Below are 23034 nucleotides of genomic sequence, written 5' to 3' on the forward strand. Positions count from 1 at the left end.
AGCCTTCTATTCAACCAATCTCATTAGTAAGGAGCTCCAAAAAGAGGATTTAACCCACACATGATGTGAAGAAGAAAAAGAAAATACGGAGAAGCAAAGTTAAAAGGGTATCCCTCCCAAATGATGTTGCTCCTATTACTCATTGTGATCATCATAAAAAATAATTGATATACTATTGGTGCTATCCATACTATTAATGATGACAGTGATTATGCTTATGATATGAAAAGGCCCAAGCTTGGGGATGCTATGTTTGATGAGAATGACATGTTTAGAATTTATTTCCTGCAATTAATGTTTGTCCCAAGCTTGGGGATGCTATGTTTAATGAAGATGATATTTTTAGCCTCCCAAGTTTTGATGAGCAAATTTATTATGATGATAGCATGCCTCCTATTTATGATGATTATTGTGATGAAACTTATGCTATAAAAAGTAGTGATGATTATATTTATAAAACTTGTCATGATTATGATTACCCTTTTTCTGAACATTACTCTTTTAATGTGGAAACAATTTATAGTATTCGAGTCTCTTATGATACTCCTACTATTCCGAATGAGAAGAATTTTGCTTATGTGGAGAGTAGTAAAATTTCTATGCAAGTAGATCATGAAAAGAATGCTTTATGTGCTGGTTATATGGTTGAATTAATTCATGATGCTACTGAAAATTATTATGAGAGAGGATCATATTCTTCTACATATTGCAATAATATCTAGTTTCCTCTCTATGTGTTGAAAATCATGAAGATTTGCTTGTTTTGCCTTCCTATGCTAGTTGATTATTGTTCCCATAAGTTGTTTGCTCACGAAATCCCTATGCATAGGAAGTGGGTTATACTTAAATGTGCTAGTAATATTCTTCATGATGCTCTCTTTATGTTTCAATTCTTATCTTTTATGTGAGCATCATTGAAATCATCATGCCTAGCTAGGGGCGTTAAACATAAGCGCTTGTTGGGAGGCAACCCAATTTTATTTTTGTTCTTTGATTTTTGATCGTGTTTAGTAATAAATAATTCATATATCCTCTGTTTAGATGTGGTTTTATGTTTTAATTAGTGTTTCTGCCAAGTAGAACCTTTGGGAAGACATGGGTGAAGTCTTTGCAATCTTGCTGTAAGAAACAGAAACTTTTGCGCTCACGAGATTAGATGCCATTTTTTACTGGAGAGTGATTTTACGTTGATTCTTTTTGCAGATGATTAATAGACAAATTCCCCACGTTCACCAATTTATTTCAGAATTTTTGGAGTTCCAGAAGTATTTGTTTAAGTCAGATTACTACATACTGTTCTATTTTTGACAGATTCTGTTTTCTATGTGTTGTTTGCTTATTTTGATGAATCTATGAGTAGTATCGGAGGGTATGAACCATAGATAAGTTGGAGTACAGTAGATATTACACCAATATGAATTTAGAATGAGTTCACAACAGTACCTAAGTGGTGATTTAATTTCTTATAATAACGGAGCTTACGAGTTTTCTGTTGAGTTTTGTGTTGTGAAGTTTTCAAGTTTTGGGTAAAGATTCGATGGACTATGGAATAAGGAGTGGCAAGAGCCTAAACTTGGGGATGCCCAAGGCACCCCAAGGTAATATTAAAGGACAACCAAGAGCCTAAGCTTGGGGATGCCCCGGAAGGCATCCCCTCTATCGTCTTCGTTCATCGGTAACTTTACTTGGAGCTATATTTTTATTCACCACATGATATGTGTTTTGCTTGGAGCGTCATTTTATTTTATTTTGTTTTGCTTGCTGTTTGAATAAAATACCAGGATCTGAAATTCTTAAATGTTAGAGAGTCTTCACATAGTTGCATGATTATTCGACTACTCATTGATCTTCACTTATATCTTTCGGAGTAGTTTGTCATTTGCTGTAGTGCTTCACTTATATCTTTTTAGAGCACGGCGGTGGTTTTATTTTGTAGAAATAGATGAACTCTCATGCTTCACTTATATTATTTTGAGAGTCTTCTAGAACAGCATGGTAATTTGCTTTGGTTATAAAATTAGTCCTAATATGATGGGCATCCAAGATGGGTATAATAAAAACTTTCACATAGAGTGCATTGAATACTATGAGAAGTTCGATACTTGATGATTGTTTTGAGATATGAAAATGGTGATATTAGAGTCGTGCTAGTTGATTAATTGTGAATTTGAGAAATACTTGTGTTGAAGTTTGCAAGTCCCGTAGCATGCACGTATGGTAAACGTTGTGTGACAAATTTGAAGCATGAGGTGTTTCTTTGATTGTCCTCCTTATGAGTGGCGGTCGGGGATGAGCGATGGTCTTTTCCTACCAATCTATCCCCCTAGGAGCATGCGCGTAGTGCTTGGTTTTGATGACTTGTAGATTTTTGCAATAAGTATGTGAGTTCTTTATGACTTGAGTCCATGGATTATACGCACTCTCACCTTCCATCATTGCTAGCCTCTTCGGTACCGTGCATTGCCCTTTCTCACCTTGAGAGTTGGTGCAAACTTTGCCGTGCATCCAAACCCCGTGATATGATACGCTCTATTACAGATAAACATCCTTATATCTTCCTCAAAACAACCAGCATAGCTACCTATTATGGTATTTCCATGGCCATTCCGAGATATATGGCCATGCAGCTTTCCACCCTTCCGTTTATTACGACACACTTCATCATTGTCATATTGCCTTGCATGATCATGTAGTTGACATCGTATTTGTGGCAAAGCCACCATGCATAATTTTTCATACATGTCACTCTTGTTTCATTGCCCATCCCGGTACACCGCCGGAGGCACTCATATAGAGTCATATTTTGTTCTAGTATCGAGTTGTAATCATTGAGTTGTAAATAAATAGAAGTGTGATGATCATCATTATTAGAGCATTGTCCCAAAAAAGGAAAAAAAGACCAAATAAAAAAAGGCCAAAAAAAGAGAAAGGCCAAATAAAAAAAAGGAAGGCCCAAAAAAAGAAAAAAAAAGGAAAAAAAAGAAGGGACAATGCTACTATCCTTTTTCCACACTTGTGCTTCAAAGTAACACCATGATCTTCATGATAGAGAGTCTCTTATTTTTTCACTTTCATATACTAGTGGGAATTTTCATTATAGAACTTGGCTTGTATATTCCAACAATGAGCTTCCTCAAATGCCCTAGGTCTTCATGAGAAAGCAAGTTGGATGCACACCCACTTAGTTTCTTTTGTTGAGCTTTCATACATTTATAGCTCTAGTGCATCCGTTGCATGGCAATCCCTACTCCTTGCATTGACATCAATTGATGGGCATCTCCCTAGCCCGTTGATTAGCCGCGTCAATGTGAGACTTTCTCCTTTTTTGTCTTCTCCACACAACCCCCATTATTATATTCTATTCCACCCATAGTGCTATATCCATGGCTCGCGCTCATGTATTACGTGGAAGTTGAAAAAGTTTGAGAATACTAAAGTATGAAACAATTGCTTGGCTTGTCATCGGGTTGTGCATGATGAGAGCATTTTTGTGTGACGAAGATGGTGCATGACCAAACGATATGATTTTGTAGGGATGAACTTTCTTTGGCCATGTTATTTTGAGAAAACATGATTGCTTAGTTAGTATGCTTGAAGTATTATTATTTTTATGTCAATATTAAACTTTTTTCTTGAATCTTTCGGATCTGAACATTCATGCCACAATAAGGAAAATTACATTGAAAATTATGTTAGGTAGCATTCCACATCAAAAATTCTGTTTTTATCATTTACCTACTCGACGACGAGCAGGAATTAAGCTTGGGGAAGCTGATACGTCTCCAATGTATCTATAATTTTTTATTGTTCCATGCTATTATATTATACATCTAGGATGTTTTATATGCATTTATATGATTTTTGGGACTAACCTATTAACCTAGAGCCCAGTGCCAGTTTATGTTTTTCCTTGTTTTTGAGTTTTACATAAAAGGAATACCAAACGGAGTCCAATTGACCTGAAACTTCACGGAGATTATTTTTGGACCAGAAGAAGCCCACGGAGTATTGGAGATGGGCCAAAAGAGTCCCGAGGCACCCACGACGGTGGGGGTGCGCCCTACCCCCCTGGGCGCGCCCCCTACCTCGTGGCCGCCTCGGAGACCCCCTGACTTGTTCCCAACGCCAAAACCTCTTATATATATATAGAAACCCCCAGAACATAACCTAGATCGGGAGTTCCGCCGCCTCAAGCCTCTGTAGCCACGAAAAACCAATCGGGACCCTGTTCAGGCACCCTGCCGGAGGAGGGATCCATCACCGGTGGCCATCTTCATCATCTCAGTGCTCTCCATGACAAGGAGGGAGTAGTTCACCCTCGGGGCTGAGGGTCTGTACCAGTAGCTATGTGTTTGATCTCTCTCTCTCTCTCGCGCGCGTTCTTGATTTGGCACGATCTTGATGTATCGCGAGCTTTGCTATTATAGTTGGATCTTATGATGTTTCTCCCCCTCTACTCTCTTGTAATGGATTGAGTTTTCCCTTTGAAGTTATCTTATCGGATTGAGTCTTTAAGGATTTGAGAACACTTGATGTATGTCTTGCATGTGCTTATCTGTGGTGACAATGGGATATTCACGTGATCTACTTGATGTATGTTTTGGTGATCAACTTGCGGGTTCTGTAACTTCGTGAACTTATGCATAGGAGTTGGCACACATTTTCGTCTTGACTCCCTGGTAGAAACTTTGGGGCACTCTTTGAAGTACTTTGTGTTGGTTGAATAGATGAATCTGAGATTGTGTGATGCATATCGTATAATCATACCCATGGATACTTGAGGTGACATTGGAGTATCTAGGTGACATTAGGGTTTTGGTTGATTTGTGTCTTAAGGTGTTATTCTAGTATGAACTCTATGATAGATCGAACGGAAAGAATAGCTTCGTGTTATTTTACTACAGACTCTTGAATAGATCGATCAGAAAGGATAACTTTGAGGTGGTTTCGTACCCTACAATAATCTCTTCATTTGTTCTCCGCTATTAGTGACTTTGGAGTGACTCTTTGTTGCATGTTGAGGGATAGTTATATGATCTAATTATGTTATTATTGGTGAGAGAACTTGCACTAGTGAAAGTATGAACCCTAGGCCTTGTTTCCTAGCATTGCAATACCGTTTACGCTCACTTTTACCACTTCTTACCTTGCTGTTTTTATATTTTCAGATTACAAAAACCTATATCTATCATCCATATTGCACTTGTATCACCATCTCTTCGCCGAACTAGTGCACCTATACAATTTACCATTGTATTGGGTGTGTTGGGGACACGAGAGACTCTTTGTTATTTAGTTGCAGGGTTGCTTGCCTACGCCTCCCACGGATTGATAAACCTTAGGTCATCCACTTGAGGGAAATTTGCTACTGTCCTACAAATCTATGCACTTGGAGGCCCAACAACGTCTACAAGAAGAAGGTTGCATTGTAGACATCACGTCGTACGCACATTAGCCAACCCCAACCAGTCGAGCCTCCGCGTTTCGAGTCGAAATATCTGGCGGCCAGAATTCCAGCCCTAGGAAATTCCCATCATGTCCCCGGTCCATAATGACTACCGATGAACAATGGAGGGATGCTTTAGTAACTAGACAACGTTACCTACCATGTCGAGCACGGTTCAATTCCCTCGGTCGCCACTACCCAAGGTCACCTATCAACTCCATTGCCTAGTACTAATAGGATTACTACACTAGGATGAGCACAGAATTGAGCCCGTTTGTTCGTGCCTAGTACTTGAGTTAATATATCAGGCGATGCACTGGTACGGAGGGATTATCCTTTTACTCTGCATATATAACTTGTCTGAAGTCTAACTAAGCAAAATGTTTGACCAAATCCTTTCTTAAGAAATACACCAGGAAAGATGTACTGCTTGAAAATTTATTGCATGATGCAGGTTATGATATTGTTTCAAATCTTGGATTTTAAATTTCAAAAAATACAAAAGTGACCAGAAATTCATGAAACTGAGCATGGTCATGTGATATGGCACAAATATTCCTATGTAACTTTTTTCTTCAATTTGAGACAAGCTGCTTATGAGAACTTGCACAAATGAAGAGCCAAGGTATTTTGAAATAGTGGGCGTTTACGTACCGCCACAAGTCCCGCTTCTTTGACGGGAGACGTGCAAGCAGACCGCTGCGCAGGCTCATCGGGAGGCGAGCCCTTTGACCAGGCTCCACCACCCACCTTCGTCCCAACTATTCCCACTTTTAATGTCGTTGGCGCCGCAGTTTAAAATCAACCCCGCACTACCCGGTATCGCTACAATCTTCTCTCTTCCTCTCCGATTCTCCTGTCGTCTACCTCCAACCATCCTGACCTAACCATACGCCATGCCGCATCACGATGGTCTGCCCTTAGTCTTCCAGTTTCCCAAGGAAGACACCCAGCCGGAGTCTCAAGAACATAAGGCGCTTTGAAACGAGCTTGAACCGGCCTTGCGGGAAGACGCCGCGCCTGTCCCCGCTCCCGTTCCGGCTCCCGTCGCCCCGACTGTGCCAGCGCCCATCCCCGTGGCATTGATGGGCTGGGAGCCGCACTTTGTCACTGAGCTTGATGCCACGGGGTTCCACGAGGTCCCCTCCGACTTTCTCGCACCCGTGCACCTGCCAGCGCATGCGCCTGCGCGTGCACTGACGCGCGCTCCCGTGCACCTGCCAGCGCATGCGCCTGCGCGTGCACTGACGCGCGCGCCCGTGCACCTGCCAGCGCATGCGCCTGTGCGTGCACTGACGTGCACGCCCCATGTCGGTGCCCGTGCACACGAATGCCTCTGTCGTACCGTTGCCAGCGCCTATCCCCGCGTGGGTACCAGTGCCCCCCTCAGTGGCATGGATGGCCGTCATCGACCGCTTGCTTGCACCAACGCCAGTCGCCTCCTCCCGCTAGTTGACTCGCTCCCGGAGACCGAAGTCCAGAACATTGTGGCCTTCCTTCAAGCTAGGGCCAACGTCCAAGAGTACGCCAACAACGGTGCAAGACGCTGCCGTCGCCGTCGCCGTCGGTCAGTGGCCCGACGACACACAGTGCACGGCAGAGGAGCCGCTTCCCACCGCAAGACGCCCCCGCCGCCGCCGCGTAATCTAAATTTGGCATGAAAAACGTTCGGATTGCCATGCTTAAAATCCGAACGTTTATCATTTCCATTTATTTTAGATTGATCGTCGTATGAATGTAAAGTCGGAGCCAGACTGAATGAAATCTATGGTTTGATCGATTGAATGTTCTGCTAGAGCTGTATCAAATTAAATATAAAACTTCATCAAGCCACATGTATTCCTTCTCATCCAACGACCTAGACTGCTTCAATGTCGAGCGCTCAACACGTTTAGCGTGCAGTTAATTTCATGCCAAAAATAGTGCTAATCACATAATAACATGCAAATAATATCCTACTTAATATTTGCATGCACTTAATATACTTCCAAATTAACGTGCATTGCACGTACACATTGACTAGTACTACTAGTACGTGAAACTGGTGCCGTGACTTATGAACGTGTCCAGATATGGTCAACGGTAACATCGCCCGCGAGTTCTTCGTGTTTGCCCGTGCATCCAAATGCAGAAGGGGAGGAGAGAGAGAGAGCACACATGGAACCCACCAGTAAGTGAAGGCGAATAGTACGTGCTAACGAGCCGGTCCCACTAATGTACTAAAAATAATATTACATGTTATCCATTAAATAGGCTGTGGTAATATAAAAACATTATATGAACAAAGGGGGGTACAACAAACATTGTTGTTCTACGTATGTTGCGTATTGATGTGCGGCTTGAAGGCCCTGGTCGCATGTTCGATCCTCGTCCTTTAATTTTTAATTTATATATGGGTCCAAATTTGTTTCATGACAGGTGGGCCCCTCGGTGTGTAGTTTGTAGCACTTTAATTTGTGGGCCGAGATTTGTTCCATTACAGGTGGACTATCGGTGTGTAGTTTTGTAGCTTATTTGTAATAATTAAAGAGAACAACAGAGTTTTTTTCAATAATACCTTGGTGCGACGTTGAAGGCGAGAAAGGACGTGCGAGAGAGCGATGACTGAGCCAGAGGGAAATCAATTGGGGGAGGTGCGGGGGTTGCAATGGTGTTTGGAGTTGTTGTGGGCCGAATGCTACGAAAATATAATCTAAACCCACCGGAATAAATGCCTACACAAATTAATCCAAGGTTGGAGTCCCCTCACAATGTAAATAGCTCTGGCTTTGCGAGGGATGGAGAGGTAGCTTCAATGTGTGGAAGATACAGCATGAGAAAGCGAGGTCAATCGAGAAAAATATTGATAGAGAGACAAAGTGAGTGTGGTCCGACATTCATTGAAAAGAGATACATGCTCTGGAGATATTGTCTGATTGAGCTTTTGGGAAGGTGAGGGTTGTAAGATAGAGCTTGAGAGATGATCCAGTCACAGACATGTAGATATATTTTGTGCGTGGGAGGAAGCAAGGTCAATCGATTACATATATAAAGGGAGAGAGATTGAGCGAGAGTGGGTCATCGTGCGATCGAAAGAGTGAGACGGGTTGGAGAGAGTGGCCTAGATAGACAATGTGCGTGAGAGAGTGCAATATGAATATGTCGAATTGGGCTCAAACATGGAGATATATCGTTTGTGTCCGAGAAAGAGTAAGGTCAATCGAGACATACAGAGAGAGAGAGAGAGAGCGTGGCCCGCCATGAGGTCGAAAGAGTGGGGGCGACTTGGATGGACTGACCTAGATAGACAATCAACATGAGAGAGTATAGAGTGTGTCGATCGAGGCCCGAACAGGGAGATATATCATTTGTGTGTGAAAGAAAACGAGGTTAATCGAGACTCGGATAAAGAGAGCGAGATTGAGAGAGTGTGGCCCGCCGTGCGGAAGAAAGAGTGAGACAGTCTCGAGGGAGTGACCTAGATAAACAACGTGCGTGCATGCACACGAGAGTTTGGGGGGCTAGATAGGCAATGCATGTATCTAGCGAGAGAGGGTCGAAGGGAGAGACAGAGAGAGAGAGAGCTCAGCATGGGGTGCAATGGCGGGTGTGTGAGGTAAATACATTTGCTAACAGAGTGGAAAAATAGGGTTGTGTAGTTGAGAGAGTTGATCGAAACATGGAGAGAAACAATGAACGTGTGTCGGAAACTGATAACTTCCTAAGGTGGTTAGGAGAGGAAGATTGACCGATACAGGAAGTTGTAGCGTGTGTGCCGAGGGGGGTGGGTGGGGCTAAAAACAACATTTGAATGTAGATAGTACGAGACTTAATAATGATGTTTCAATTCGTTGTACATTGTAAGATTTGAACTGAGGACCATGCATATGGGTAATTATTTCGAATTCGTGCCATACTAGGTTTTGGAAAGTTGACATTGACTCGATTGTTGTGCTATTTTGTAGGTCATATGTTTGAACCCATCCAAAGTTTTCTCACTACCATGGTGTTCACCATATACATATGAATTTGTATTAAAAAAGTAGCGTGGATACCGTGAAATGCGAAATCCATGTTAGAAATGGGGATCGCTATGTAACACACACTCTAATTCAAATAACTAATTATGTGACACACACTCTAATCCACATTAGCGTGGATACTGTGGATACAATTTCGATTTTTTTTCAAATAACTCCACATTAATTAATTTATAGTATCTCTTTTCGAATGACTAATTGTTTGCAAGGAAAACACGGGCATGGTAATACATACAGATTCGTTTGCAAATGAAAGAAGATTCGTTTGCATTCTCAAATGTAGGCGCACCAGGTAGACCAGGGTCATGTCGTGGTGGTCCCGTGTGTCGTACAGACGCTTAGCACCCAGCCACCCACCCCCTCCCTCCCTCCCCCCCCCCAAACAAAAGAACGACGACAAAATAAGTTTGTGCTTCCACGTTTCGGATTGAAATATCTGGCGGCCCCAATTCCAGCCCTGCAAGATCTCCCTTCTCCACAGTCCCCTTCCGCGCCCAGATTGCTCAGATCCCTAATTCTCCACCAACCAAAGCAAATTTCGAATCGCCCCTCGTCTCGTCTCTTTCCCCACCTCTGTTATGGACGACGACGATGAAGACGACAGTCGCGCTTCACCACCGCACCGGAGCTACCTCATCTACGCCCTTGTCCATCGCACCGGGTGGTCCGCTGACAACGTCGGCCACCACAACCGACGTGCCTCACAGACATCGACTTCCACCGCATCAGGTGCGCTTCACCGATGCCGTCTCCCACCTCACCGGGGCTACTTCACTGAGCACATCGTCGCACCTCCGCCCCCCGAGGCCATTGTGGCTTCACCAACAGTCTCATCCACCGCATTGTAGCGCTCCGTTGCCACTCAAGATCTGCGTCTGTGCGCGGCCAGCCAACGCCAGCACATCACCCTCAACGGCTCTGAAGTGACCCGCACTCTAGCTAGGCAAGCATGCCCAACTGCCAGCCCGAACTAGGTATCCACACATCACTCCCTTGTGCACTGTTCCGACGATGTTTAGATATCCTTTCACTACTCTCTTAGCTTACACGCCTATGCAACTCTGACTTTAACTCTTATTTCTTCTGGAGATATCATCTAAAACAAGCAAAACCATTTTTTAGCGAAGCATGACGGCGCTACGGGATCTGGTACAAATCCTGCACGCCCGTATAACCTTGTAAGTATCTGTCCTCCGGTACAACAGCAAGATCGGTTCCTATTATTTGATCAACCATTCGCCATGTTAAAAATGCAGAGGGGGATGCAAGGAGCACAAGGCCTGCACAACCAAGCAACTGGTAACATGGACTTGTACATGGAACATCCCAAGCGCAAGCAGAGCTGCAGTGAGCATGTACAATGAGCTAGCGTAAGTCCCTGCATTTCATTTAATTTGTACTGGCCTGCGTCTATGATTTGTGTGCAGTGGCGGATCCACGAATTCAAGTTACCAGGGGCGAACATTTAACTTAAAAAATACGAAGGCACTTGCACTCTGGAAATCAACATAACTTGAGAAATGTGGAGCTACATGCACTTTGAAAACCAGCTAATGATCCAAAGTAGTTCAGATTATAAAACACTAAAAGATGTAAGCACCAAAAAACGCAAAATGCAACATGGTGTACAAGGACTACTAACATGGTCTGTACCTGCTTGAATTATTCGTTCTCTGGCTGAAAATATCGAAGTGTAATTGCACCTATAACCAGTGCGCAAACTGCATATCAATATATCTATCCTGCACAAGTATGCCAATAGTTTCAAACAACAGATTAGAAAAGTATTTATGCTACGTTGTCATGATACGGGGCCATTCTGGTATATGGCCTCGACGTTTCCTCAAGCCATGAAAATGTACTATAATTTGCTTGTCATCAATGCCTGCAAATCACTATGTCTCTCTCAAGCAGATCATCATTAGACACTAAATCCTTCAATGGGAGCTTGCAAATTTCTTGCATTAGATCCCTCATTAGACACTATGTTCATCACCAGGAGCATGTAAAATGTTTGCATCAAATCCTTCATTAGTAGTCTGTTCATTAGACACTTCAGGCTCAAGAACAACATGAGCTTGTATGTTTGCACCGGAAACTTGATTATATACATCAGATTCAATCAGTTCAGTATTGATTGGGGGAGTTATAAAATAGGTAGAAATTGGTTTCATTTTCTCATAGATTCCCTACATACAAGCAGTTTTACAACACCGTCAGGTTTAACTATTGGCTAGAAATTGAATGGTTTAATTAGATATAATTAGGGATGTGATGTACCTGCTCGTTGCGCATGCTGCTCTTGCAAGCTGTGACTGTCTGTTTGCGCAACCTCGATGCCATGCCCGTGCTGCCGCCGCCGCCTCCCACGTAGGCTACACCCAGGGTTGGATCTTCATCTTCTTGTCCTTCCATTCGCTTGAAGCCCGACGACCGCCCTCCAATGAGGGTGCGAGGAAGTGTTGTGTCGGTCTGTCCAGCGGCGGCTAGGTTAGGAGCGAACCAAACTGGAGGCTGGAGCGAACGAATTGGGATTTTTCCTGCTGTCGGTCGATATGGGAGGCGCTCGTTTGGGCCACGAGCCTGCTATAGGGCCTGCCTTGCACTTACGTTGTTGGCCCATCCAAATTGAAACGTTTTTCTTCATTTTTTACATTGCCTGCTCGTGCGTTGGGACGAACAAAACTAGCATGGGCCAACCTGGACGACTCAAACTAGGTGCACACTTTCCTGCCACTCGAGGCGGCCGCCCATACCAGCCCCAATGGTGGCGTCGCCCCTTTTTGCGTGTATGATTGGGGTAGTGAAAAATATTCCAGTGGCGCTTTTGATTTACCCACAGAATGGTTGAATTGCTTGTTTCTATGAACTGAGTTCGCCAATAATGTGAAGGATGCCAGAATTTTCATCCTATTGTAGATTGCTTAGATCTTGATATGCCAAATGTAATCACATGAAATATACAGTAAAAGCCAGTGTGATGTGTGTGGCTACAACTAGTCTGACTACCCGTCCTCATATAACATATCAAGGACGGACCATCTTACCAGATTAACCATTCGACTTACCAATGCAGTGTGGGAAGAAAGAAGTATTGGGACTGCGTATCCAAGCAATTGATGCCATGGACTCCTTCGTAGAACCTTGTAAGCGAAAAAAAGTTGCAGTGTTCCTGTACAAAGAGCTAGCGTAAGTTCAGTTACCTGCTTCTCAGAATTTTGGTTAACCACTTATTGCAAAATTGTACAATTACGTTGCTTGGCTTAATTTAGTTTGCTACTGATTATATAATGGCATAGCCTGTTAATCCTATTATAGACTGCGCCTATCTATGTGTTTGATACTTACTATTAAGAATTACCTGTTTGCCTGAACTTAAATAGCTACTTAAGCACGTAGATACCTGGTCATATGTACTTCTAGGGTGCAGCAGAATTCACGTGTAATTTACGTTCTGATACCCTGTTTGTTTAAATGGTTTGCTGTTATCACTTGTAGCACTAGTAATGTTTGCATGTTCATAGATAGACAGCTGTCAGGTTTATATGAGGGACACCATCTTTTTAACTTATATATGTGTTGGAATCATTTTGCTTACATCAAAGAAATTTACAGATATCTGTGTTGCTGGTAAACGGTACCGACTTGTTACTTTAATACGTTGCCAAGAACTTGTTAGTTTTACTAGAGTGTAATTAAATACGTTGCCAAAACTGGTTAGTTTTACTAGTTTGATGTTAGTTTCTTATGGCTCTTGCAACACTTTATTTATGATTGCTAACATTCAAGTTTGTAGGATCCAACTGAAACTCCGTTGGCACAATAGGTATGTTTTCAGAAACTTCTTTGTTTACCTTGTTTGCTGCTGTAACTTGTTGATGTAATCATCTTACCAACTTCAAGTTTTCAGGATCCAATTGGAAGTCCAATTGCACAGTAGGTACATTTACAAAAATATATTTGTGTAACAGGTTTGCTGCTGGAACTTGTTGCTCTAATCAAGTTACTGACTACTCAACTTTTCAGGATCCAAGAGAAACTCCAATGCCACAACAGGTTCCTTTTGCAAAACTTGTTTGTTTAACTGTTTTGCTGCTGCAACCGGTTGCTCTAATCACATTACTGGATACTCAACTTTTCAGGATCCAAGAGAAACTCCAATGCCACAACAGGTACCTTTTGCAAAACTTGTTTGTTAAACTGCTTTGCTGCTGCAACAACCGGTTACAATGATGTTAATAACTACTTTTCAGCATCCAATTGAAACTCTTTAATTCCTTGTTTGTTTAACTTGTTTGCTGTTATAACTCCTAGTTGAGATGTTTTGCTAACTTCAACTTTTCGGAATCCAATCGAACTTTAATGGCAAAATAGGTTAGCCCAAGATCAAAGAGCGAGGTCCCCATTGACGTTGTATCATCCCACAGCAGTGGCACCGGCCCAATCGTGCATCATGAATTTCCCACTGCTGATGCTCTAGAGGCTAAACTATTGGTAGAAAGAGATTCTGCTTCTGCACTTAGAGATGAAGTTGACATGTTGAGGAAGCAAACATCACAATCACAAGCAGTACACAAGACAATCATTAAATATTTGGTGGATTTCAAAACAAAGCAAGCTGAGACTGACCGCATTGTTAAGGTCCTGAAGGAAAAAAGGAAATTAAATTCCCACTTGGTAAATCATAGGTGAAATGTTCTTTCCATCGTGAATAACCTTTGTGTTGTTTGTTCATGTAATGGATCAAACCATTTGTTTTAGAGATCATGTAATATTTTTTTTGTTTTTTGGTTTGTAATTTTTTTAGCACAAGTCTGTATTAATTGATAAGACTTGGAGACATTTCATTTTGATTGCTGTGCAAGACCTACAAATATGCCAATCGGGCTGAATGTGCATTCAGAAATAATAGTAGTACAGATGGACCTTAAGTGGCATGCATCGGAAAGGGCCAAGATGTTGTACTAGCTTCGCTAAAAAAAGGATGCTCTTCTAGAAAAAAAGTACAGTGGCCTGGCTTATGTATGTTAGTTGATATTATTGATCCATATACTCTATAAGTGTTTATATGTCTGTTAGTTTTGTATATTATTGGTTGATTGACTCAGTATTTGAATCTTGATACATCACTTGTGTACATATCTAAATGGGAGTACACATTATGCCCGCGTGTGACACTTGAGTTGGACATAAAGTGGTTTCAAATATTCGAATTCACCTTAAACTGGATTCTAGCTTCTGAATTCGAGTATCGGCATTTGTAAATCATATTCATACATGACAGCGGAATACATCTTTACCGTGCTTTTGAAGATATATAAAAACACATAGAATGATTTATAAAGATTCGTATAGGAATACAAAATGGATTCAAATTTAGTTGCCAGGGTAAACGTGGATGCTTATTGTCCCAAAATTCAAAAGAAGCGGCAAAATGTCCACTCCCACGTCAGCTACCCGAAGCCAAGTGTTTGGGAGATGGAAATTATTGTCTACCCCTTACACGGACAATCCATCGGCCCGATTTTGACTGCTCTCAATAGGGGTAGGTTAGTAACTTCAATTAGACCTGACACGACCGCCTCTGAGCCCATTCCGACATGGTGGGCGCCAAACATGGGCGGCAAAACACATTTCATTCAAGCTCGTCCGAAAGACCTCGATCTCTCCCTCCATTTCCCCATTCATACACGGTGGGTGGCAAAACAAACTCGACTCGGCCGAAATCGATGTAGGCAAATATTTTTAATAGGGGCAGGTTTGTAACTTCACTCAGACGTGACACAACCGCCCTACCTATCAGCCCCATTCATACATCATGGGCGCCAACCATGGGCGCCAAAACACCCTCTCCTCGCCCGAAATTGCTCTGGGCAAATATTGGCGAGATGCGAGATTACCATCCTATCCCCAACCGACGAGACGTCCAAATTTTAAACAGGGTCTAAGTTCGTAACTTTCCCATATTTCAGACAGGCGCGTCCCAAAAACATGGTTCCCCGTACCTCTCCCTCCATTTTCCCATTCATACACCGTCCGCGCTAGAACACCATCCCCACACCAGCCTCCTCCGTCCGCCACCCCATCCATCGCCGCCGTCCTCCACCCCATCCATCACCACCATCCTCCACCATGCCGGAGCGCCTACCAAGACTGTGTCGTCCACTGCTAGAGATGGACGTTTCTCATCCACGGCGAGGGACCAAGATCCTTGCATCGCGTCCTCTCGCTTCATCGGCACCGTCATCCTCTTTGCCGGGGCCGCTCACACGACCTTCTCTTCCGCCGCAATGGGATGTATCCCCGGATGCACCCGTCTACCATCGCAGATCTGCTTCAACGCCACCGACAGCCATCGCACCCCCGATGCTTACACGACCCCGCAAGAGAGGTGGTACTTCATATGTCCTCAACTTTTTGATCTCAACCAGAAATAGATCATAACTTGGTTACTGTACTTTCTTTTCAGCTCTTAGAATTTAGTTCTTAGTTCGAAGCAAACAATGGATGCTAAATAGCATTTCTCTGGTTTGCAGCTTTAAATCTGCCATGGCACAACCATAATAGGGTTTAATTGATCATGCTTAGGGTTTAATTGATCATGTTGGTTCCGTCGTGGTTTCTTTAATAGAAATTGGAGGGGAAACCCTCTTTTGCTGAAAAAATGCTTAGGGTTCCCCCCTTTTATGATCAATATACGATCAGCATACGTGCTTCGTGTCATAATAGCACTGCTCCACCCATCAAGCTAAACAAGCTTAGTTGTTCAAATACGAGTCTAATATTATTAAAACAGAGTCGTTTAATTGGTTAGGTAAATGATCCTAACCTAGTTTCTAAAATGCATGTTCGCCGCTCGGGTGTGTATCTCTACAGGGTGCCCATGGTGGGCCGCGACCCACGCTGGGATTTTCGGTCGGGCCAGGCTCCAATTCCCCTCTGTTCTACTGCGCGCTTCCGATCTCTACTCGCCCCCAGCCGCCTTCCTCGCCGGCGACTTGCCGTCCCCGGATGGCATGACTCTAGGAGGAGACGCCGGACTAACAGGAGGTGAGGAGCCGCTCGCCCAAGAGTGTCACCCACTACTGCAGGATGCTGCTAACCCGACACTACGATCAAAGACCCTTCAACGAAACTGTGTGCGATGCAATAATCGCAAACGGTGGTGTAAAAAACCGTCAAAAAAGGCGCAAAACATTTGTGATGACGGATGCATCAAACACAGTTCAGATTTTAGTTGTGTGCGATTCAGGGCATACGGTTCAGTTCAATTAACCGTTTTTGATGAGTAGGAACAAAAGAAACGGGCAGCCAGATGAAGGTGTGTGCGATGTACAGCATACGGTTCACTTGGATGAACTGTTTCTGATTAGGAAACACAAAAGAAACGGTTAGCCAGATCAAGGTGTGTGCGATGTACAACATACAGTTCACTCGGATGAACTGTTTGTGATTAGGCAACACAAAAGAAACGGTCAGCCAGATCAAGGTGTGTGCGACGTACGACATGCGGTTCACCCGGATGAACTGTTTGCGTTGAGACAAGAGAACATAAACGGTTCAATATAAAAAAATACCATAAATATTGCAAGGTTCAAATTCAAAGATTACAACGCCCAGATTCAAACATTGCAAGCTGTGTCATTTCTGAAAAGGGATCAGCCGCTGACAAGTCATGTATGGGTTTGACAAAATGATTTGCAATTGCTTTGCCATGTTCTTCCCATATGAACTTTGACATTTTTGGAGGCACTTCCATTCAACAGTACCAGCCGGATCTGCTGATCAGACCATTGATCTTTCCTAATTAAATGCGTGTTCAACCTCAGTACACTCAGCACCTTTGCTCTGGCAAGAAAGAACCTGGCGAGTGTAATCTCCAGGGGGGTCCCTCGGTAGGAGTTCAAAGTAATATTTGAGAGATGTAGATCCAGGAATTCGATGTAATTGTCGTTATAAACATCATCCAATGGGCCTAATATGCACTGCAAAAGAAGAGAACGTGTTAGTGCCTACATGCAGTTTTGAACACTGCTACACGCCCATTTGGTTTGCAGGATTGGTAAAATGCACCAACGTGCCATCTTCGACCTGGCATGATTAACATGGGCATTTGATTACAATCTAGAAACATGTAGCCTTCTTCACAAGAGGTTGGATTGGATGAAAAATTCCCTAAGAAAACTAGTACAGATGAACCCAAAGGAGAAATTCTAATGGACGATTGTAACCATATGAATGAAGCAACCAATATGGGGCGGGGGTGTATATCCTAAAATCCTCCAAAATTCCTTCAGAAGTAGTAGTACATTGTCATTGTGGACTTGGGAAAAGGTGCAAAAAATTGAACTCCCTTATGGTTAACATTTAACAGGAAAGGAACATCACCTTGATATACAGCTTCTTCAGGCAGAGAAAGCATCTCAGGCAACTGAAAACTTGGTCCAGGTTGGGGACGACAGATTCTAGTGCCAAGACCTTCACTGTGCCCAGAGTCTGGGCGAAGCTTCGCTGGATGACAAACGAGCATACATCTTCAAAACTAGTTATAACGTTGATATCAAGAAGGAGAGGTATATTAGGCGACTGTTGTACCTGAAAGTTGTAGTATTTGATAGACGAGTAGCCCACCACTTTCAATTTTGGCACAGAAATGACATTGATTCTTGTTGGACCTTGTTGATCAACTACAGGTAATCTCTCAAGTGAAGGTGTGTCCTGGATGACCATATTGTGGTCCACCTTTTGTGATCTCTCGTTGCAGCACCAGCAACACACATAAATAGTGCGGAGAGTCCTCGAGGGGATGTGCAAGGTACTCGACCAATTCATCGCCTGAAGACGAAGGAACTCGAGTGTAGTACAACCACGGAGTAGGCGCTCCATGTCATCCTTTGGGATGCGGACAGCGACAAGCTCGAGGTGCTTCAGTCATGGTAGAAAAAGAGCGCGCGCGTCATTAAGGGGGGATGGCAGTTCATGAACTTGGCGAGGCACAGCATGGGCGCGAAGCGGAGCGCGGACGTTGGCAGCAAGCTCATATGCCCATCATTATAACTTAGCTTCTCGAGCTGGTCTATGGTGCGGGATCGGAACCACTCGTCAAGCTTGCCTCGCTCCCTGCCATTGGAACGGAACTTGCCCGTGATAAGGCCTTTGATTGGGCCATGGTGACTGCCAAGGATCTGGGAGAACGCATCCAAGCTTTGGCGATAGCCAGGGCAGAGCTTGTGGGCGTGGAGGAGGTCGACAGGGGTGCGGAGCCATAGGGTGCGCCACCGCCGGGAAACCGCGGCTGTCCTCGCCCGATTTCTGATTGGGAGGAGGGATATGATGACTATCAACATATCATCGGGGATGTTGTTGATGAAGTCTAGGCCTGCTAGAGTCGCTTGTGGTTCTTTCTTGACCAGCCTCCGCTTGTTGGAAGCCTCGTTCTCCACCTCGTCGGTGGGGACGGGAACCTCTGTCTCCATATTCACGCCGTGCTCTGGTGCTTCAGCAGCCCCGGCGTCGCCACTCCCTCCGATGGGGCGCTTCGGCGGCATCCTCGTACACTGACGGCTTTGAGGACTCAGAGCGGCGTCGAGGATGCGGGCGGAGAGAGAGGAATTGTGTGTGTGGCAAGGATGGTGGGTGCGGCCGCTCGACGGCGCCATTAATATAGACCAGTGGGTGCGAGGCGGGCGGCGGTCCAAGGCTGTCTCGCTTCCCGGTGAGAACGACTGCTTAATCTCTAGTATGAATGAAATATATGCTTAATTACTGAATTTTAGTTGCAAAAAATACATGGTGATATTGATTTTTAGCTGCATATTTTGACAAATCGTAGTGTCTCTTGGCCTAGCGCCGAAGTCTGGCTTTAATTTGCATACCGTAATCTGAACTGTTTGCGTTGAAGAGATGCACAAATCCTGCATTGAACAGCTTGTACGCTTCCCGGTGAGCCTTCGCACCGGACTGCGGTCGCACGCCTCCCGTTCAGTCAAGAAGCTGTCCACACGACACCTCCTATAGCCATTAAAACCAAGACACATGGCGTCACGTGAATGGTTAACCGAACGCACACGGTTTGAATTATACAAACGTTTGAGATATTAAAGTGGCCGCTATTTTTTCAAAATGCCTTTATTGGCTGTCATTATTCGAGTGCGCCTTCTCTCAAAATGGACGCGGAAAATACCATAGCACACCGGGTGCCCTTCCATGATAGCATGCCAAATTCATGAATTTCAGATGAGTTTTGGATTTACTAGAATTTAAAAACCAGGCATCTCATTGTTTTGTCGGCAATCAACGGTGCCCTGGTGTTCGAAATTCATTCCCATTTCTTGCATGGGACCTAAGCATGCACCCAAGGACACATATTTGATTTTTCAACGAATTTATATGCACTGGAGCATGCGCATGTAGTTCAAATTTGAATTATGCACATAAATGCATTGAAAACTCAGTTAATGCATAAAAATATCCAAACAAACCCCAAAAAATCACAAAAATTCACACAACACTCCTGTTGTTCTATGTTGACATGAGAAAAAAACTTGAAACCAATAAGAGGCAATGGATATTGTTTTATCCCCAAAGGTGGGACGTTCCCTACCGAAAACCATCATGCTTGTTGTGAGAAGCTCCGGTTTGTGAGAAGCATATACCCAAACCTGCCCCAAATGGGACAAAATTTGTACCACGGCATGTTGATACCGCTCCATGATAGCATGCCAAGTTTCATGAATTTTGGACGAGTTTTGGATTTACTAGAATTTAAAAATCAGGCCTCTCATTGTTTTGCCGGCAATCAACGGTGCCCTGGTATTTGAAATTCATTCCCATTTCTTGCATGGGACCTAAGCATGCACCCAAGGACACAGATTTGATTTTTCAACGAATTTATATGCACTGGAGCATGCCCATGTAGTTCAAATTTTAATTATGCACATAAATGCATTGAAAACTCAGTTAATGCATAAAAATGTCCAAGCGAACCCCGAAAAATCAGAAAAATTCACACAACACTCCTGTTGTTCTATGTTGACACGACAAAGAAACTTGAAAGCAATAAGAGGCAGTGGATATCGTTTCGTCCCCAAAGGTGGGACGTTCCCTACCGAAAACCATCATGCTTGTTGTGACAAGCTCCGGTTTGTGAGAAGCATATACCCAAACATGCCCCAAATGGGACAAAATTGGTACCACGGCATGTTGATGCCGCTCCATGATAGCATACCAAGTTTCATGAATTTCAGACGAGTTTTGGATTTACTAGAATTTAAAAACCAGGCATCTCACTGTTTTGCCGGCAATCAACGGTGCCATGGTGTTTGAAATTCATTCCCATTTCTTGCATGGGACCTATGCATGCACCCAAGGAGAAAGATTTGATTTTCAACGAATTTATATGCACTGGAGCATGCGCATGTAGTTCAAATTTGAATTATGCACATAAATGCATTGAAAACTCAGTTAATGCATAAAAATATCCAAACGAGCCCCGATAAATCATAGAAATTCACACACCACTCTTGTTGTTCTATGTTGACACAAGAAAAAAACTTGAAAGCGATAAGAGGTAATGGATATCGTTTCGTCCCCAAAGGTGGGACGTTCCCTACCGAAAACCATCATTCTTGTTGTGATAAGCTCCGGTGTATGAGAAGCATATACCCAAATCTGCCCCAAATGGGACAAAATTTGTACCATGGCATGTTGATGCCGCTCCATGATAGCATGCCAAGTTTCATGAATTTCAGACGAGTTTTGGATTTACTAGAATTTGAAAACCAGACATCTTACTGTTTTGCCGGCAATCAATGGTGCCATGGTGTTTGAAATTCATTCCTATTTCTTGTATGGGACCTAAGCATGCAGCCAAGGACAAAGATTTGATTTTTCAACGAATTTATATGCACTGGAGCATGCACATGTAGTTCAAATTTGAATTATGCACATAAATGCATTGAAAACTAAGTTAATGCATAAAAATGTCCAAACGAATCACAAAAATCACAAAAATTCACACAACACTCCTATTGTTCTATGTTGACACGAGAAAAAAAACTTGAAAGCAATAAGAGGCAACGGATATCGTTTTGTCCCCAAAGGTGGGACGTTTCCTACCGAAAACCATCATGCTTGTTGTGAGAAGCTCCGGTTTGTGAGAAGCATATACCCAAACCTGCCCCAAATGGGACAAAATTTGTACCACGGCATGTTGATGCCGCTCCATGATAGCATGCCAAATTTCATGAATTTCAGACGAGTTTTGGATTTACAAGAATTTTAAAAACCAGGCATCTCACTGTTTTGCCGGCAATCAACGGTGCCATGGTCTTTGAAATTAATTCCCATTTCTTGCATGGGACCTAAGCATGCACCCAAGGAGTAAGATTTGATTTTTCAACGAATTTATATGCACTGGAGCATGCGCATGTAGTTCAAATTTGAATTATGCACATAAATGCATTGAAAACTCAGTTAATGCATAAAAATATCCAAACGGACCCCGAAAAATCACAAAAATTCACACAACACTCCTGTTGTTCTATGTTGACACGAGAGAAAAACTTGAAAGCAATAAGAGGCAATGGATATCGTTTCGTCCCCAAAGGTGGGACGTTCCCTACCGAAAACCATCATGCTTGTTGCGAGAATCTCCGGTTTCTGAGAAGCATATACCCAAACCTACCCCAAATGGGACAAAATTTGTGCCACGACATGTTGATGCCGCTCCATGATAGCATGCCAAGTTTCATGAATTTTAGACGAGTTTTGGATTTACTAGAATTTAAAAACCAGTCATCTCACTGTTTTGCCGGCAATCAACGGTGCCATGGTATTTGAAATTCATTCCCATTTCTTGCATGGGACCTAAGCATGCACCCAAGGACAAAGATTTGATTTGTCAACGAATTTATATGCACTAGAGCATGTGCATGTAGTTCAAATTTGAATTATGCACATAAATGCATTAAAAACTCAGTTAATGCATAAAAATGTCCTAACGAACCCCGAAAATTCACAAAAATTCACACAACACTCCTGTTGTTCTATGTTGACACGAGAAAAAAAACTTGAAAGCAATAAGAGGCAATGGATATCATTTCGTCCCCAAAGGTGGGACGTTTCCTACCGAAAACCATCATGCTTGTTGTGAGAAGCTCCGGTTTGTGAGAAGCGTATACCCAAAACTGCCCCAAATTGGGCAAAATTTGTACCACGGCATGTTGATGCCGCTCCATGATAGCACGCCAAGTTTCATGAATTTCAGACGAGTTTTGGATTTACTAGAATTTTAAAAACTAGGCATCTCACTGTTTTGCCGGCAATCAACGGTGCCATGGTCTTTGAAATTCATTCCCATTTCTTGCAAGGGACCTAAGCATGCACCCAAGGAGAAAGATTTGATTTTTTAACGAACTTATATGCACTGGAGCATGCGCATGCAGTTCAAATTTGAATTATGCACATAAATGCATTGAAAACTCAGTTAATGCATAAAAATGTCCAAACGAACCACGAAAAATCAAAAAAATTCACACAACACTCCTGTTGTTCTATGTTGACACGAGA

Source organism: Aegilops tauschii, chromosome 4 (genome assembly GCF_002575655.3).
Source record: "Aegilops tauschii subsp. strangulata cultivar AL8/78 chromosome 4, Aet v6.0, whole genome shotgun sequence".
Classification (NCBI taxonomy): domain Eukaryota; kingdom Viridiplantae; phylum Streptophyta; class Magnoliopsida; order Poales; family Poaceae; genus Aegilops; species Aegilops tauschii.